Source organism: Aedes aegypti, chromosome 1 (genome assembly GCF_002204515.2).
Source record: "Aedes aegypti strain LVP_AGWG chromosome 1, AaegL5.0 Primary Assembly, whole genome shotgun sequence".
NCBI classification, from domain to species: domain Eukaryota; kingdom Metazoa; phylum Arthropoda; class Insecta; order Diptera; family Culicidae; genus Aedes; species Aedes aegypti.
The window spans coordinates 126,405,485-126,408,997 of record NC_035107.1 but is presented as its reverse complement, the minus strand read 5'-3'; positions in this window follow the sequence as shown (position 1 = coordinate 126,408,997).

Below are 3,513 nucleotides of genomic sequence, written 5' to 3'. Positions count from 1 at the left end.
AGTATTGTAGTGAATGATGCTGACACAAACCGATGCCAAACAATTCTTTCTCAAAACGGCTTTAGCATTGTTGAATAACATTTTGATAGAGTAAGGTGGGGCAAAAGTTCGACCTTAGTGGTATAATCAAAGTTTCCAGGAAAACAATAGCGATTAAAACAAAACAAATACCATACAGTGAACCTCCAACATATTGGCTAAAATTTTGCTGAACAAACTTGTGTCAAAATATTTACTCATTTTTAGTTATAACAGTTTCAAAATTGATTGTCTTGTTCGAACTTTTGCCCCACCGGTGGGGCAAGAGTTCGAATCTAGTGTGGGGCAAAAGTTCGCTGGCTAAAACACAAAATATCGATCCATTTATGACAGGCATGCCTTACACCAGCCGTAAACTTAAGTTTAACGAAAAATACACACTAAATTTTCATCAAAAAATTGCCCAAAACCGAGTTAATTGTAATATATTCAAAAATAGCAGTTTTTCGCAAAACTAAGTGGAAATGTAGCATTTTGGTGACAATTTTCACACGATCAGACAAATTTAACTAAATTTGCAGATAATATGTGGATTTTAGGCAATTTGCTAATTTTTCCGTGATTTTATACATGGGTCGAACTTTTGCCCCGCTGATTCGAACTTTTGCCCCACTATGGGCCAAAAATTGTTTTCAAGCATTTATGCAAAAAATAATACACCTCAAAGCAACCTTATGATAGGCCTAGAAACGCCCTTACATAAAATATTGAAAAAGATTTTATCTTCAATTGGTTTCCTGCAACGAAAGTTTGACCAAAAATTACAATATTCACGTCGAAAAACAACAAATAGCCATAACTTTTCCAAATCTCAATCGATTTTTATGATATTTGGAGTGAAAGTCTCTTACTTGAATAGCATTCAAACCACCATGACATTTATAAGATTTGTTTTGAATTGAGCTAGAAATCTTAAAAAGAAACTCTTACCCCACTCGAACTTTTGCCCCACTTTATTCTAAATCTTGATCTCTTTTTGGAAATAATGCAAAGAAAATGCATCTTACCGTATTCTCAGTCCGTCGTATAGTTTTCAACTCCGTCGCAATCAGTTTCCAGATTCGTCTCACAACTTACGGCTCATTGTGTGTATTGAATGGTTAAAATACAACATATCAACGCTATAATAAAATGTTTTACTAGAATATATAGATCTACTGGCATCTCCCTCCATTCCTTCAGCATGATGGAATATACTAATTTCCTTTAAAATTCATTGTTCGTTATCAATATTCAGCCCAAACATATGAACACAATTCCTTTTGACCGTACAATTATGGCATTTGCTCACAGTACAGCGAAAACAACACAATCAAAGAAACCGTATTTTTACATCGAGCGTCGCGCACACATTGATGAGCACAAGCTTTTTTTTCTCAGTACGACGGATTAAACTTTGTTTACATTCTCAATTATACGCGGCGGTTGAGGAAATTTCGTAAAATTTGGTGATTTATTGAAGTTTTACGGCGTGTGATTGGAATGAAATCTTTCAGTGAAGAAGTACAAAGGTTTTTCATAGTGAAAATAAGTGCCCGGCGAAGTAAGTCACCCACGGGGCGGGAAGAAACTTGTGTTGGAAAGTGGTGTGGCTCAGTCGATCGCTAAGCATTTCTCTCAAATCGTGTTCGTCCATGCGATTTCGGTGAAAAAGTGCAAAGTGGATAATTGAACTGAAGTTATTTACCAAAATACAGTAGTTTTATTGCATTTTTGGTGTACAAGTGTACAAACCATAACAGCTTTCACAAAATTACACTTGGATAATGAATCTATGTTGCAGGTAAGTTTGAATATCTGCCGTAGTGGAACATTTAAAGTTTGATACGACGAATAGTACCGCTTACGACGAAGAAGAACAAAACCCTATATAAAATAACGTTTGAAATGAAAAAAATATACATAAACACTTCAAGGCTGCTTCAAAACGAGGTTTATGGTTCTCCAATTCGTTAAAAAAATTCTGATTACCTTCGTATTTTTGAATCGAAACAAATAATCGAATGAATGATTCACTCGATTTTGAGTCATCCTAACAACATATTCGGCATATCGAATTTGAATCGAATCAGTAACATCGATGTTCTGGTCAAATTCACCCAGCGATATTCGGAATCCGACTACTATGTCTCTATTCGTCTCTGGTTCGACCACCTTCGCTGGTACATCTTCGATCCACTCTCGTTGAATTCCGACAAATTCAACTGGATCCGCCTGGGCACCGAATTCGCTGCGCTCCTTGTTGATAATGGTGACGTCAAGGCTGGTGTCTTTTTTCGGGTCGTACACCCGGAAGCCCTTCGTATATTCAGCATATCCCATTAAAACGCACTTCATCGATTTCGCATCCAACTTCCGTCGATTCTGCTTCATTTGGTGTACCATTTGCGTTACTCCGAATCCGGCCCAGATACGGTTTCTTGCCTGTCCATGCTTCCTCAGGGGTCATTTCTCCTTCCAAGGCTCGTGTTGGGTTGCAGTTGATGAGGTAAAACGAAGTGCTGACCACCTCGGCCCAAAATATTTTCGGTAGATTCGCGTCGTTCAGCATGCTTCGTACTCTGTCCAATATGGTGCGGTTCATTCGCACGGCGATCCCATTGTGTTCGGGAGTGAATGGGCACGTCTTCTGATGTCAAACCCCATCTCGAGCCATGCTTGCTTTGAACCTGGAATTGACATACTCACGTCCGTTGTCGCTGCTAAGAATTTCCAATTCATTGCCCGTCTGGCGTTCTGCCATAGTCTTGAACTCTTCACAAGCTTTTAGTGCTTGGTCTTTTGTCTCCAACGTGTAGATCACACCCTTTTGCATCGTCAAATCGTCAATAAAACTCATAAAGCCACCGATCGAGGGAACATCAAACGGTCCGCACAAGTCCGTGTGCGCCAGCTCCAGCTTATCTTCAACTGGACTGTAACTGCAGGGAAACAAATCACGTGAGTGCTTCCCTTGGCAACATACTCCAAATCAACCGAATTTTCAAATTGGATTCCATCCACCAACTATTGGAGCTTCTTCAAACCTTGCTTGTTAAGGTGCCCAATTCGCCTGTGCTACATCGTCTTCTTCTTCTTTCTGGCGTTACTTCCCCACTGAGGTAGAGCCTGCTTCTCAGCTTAGTGTTCTTATGAGCACTTCCACAGTTATTAACTGAGAGCTTACTATGCCAATGACCATTTTTGCATGTGTATATCGTGTGGTAGGTACGAAGATACTCTATGCCGTGGGAAGTCGAGAAAATTTCCAACCCGAAAAGATCCTCGACCGGTGGGATTCAAACCCACGACCCTCAGCTTGGTGCTACATCGTCATCGCGTACTATTGTAGCCCTGTTGACTTCCCATCGGTTGAGGCAATACAAACCTCTTCCCACCACACCCGATGCAAAACATTTCTCCTTCTTGCGTTAGTACTTGGCATCCTTCCTGAGTGAACAGTATCTTGAAGCCCTTCTCGCAAATCTTAAACAC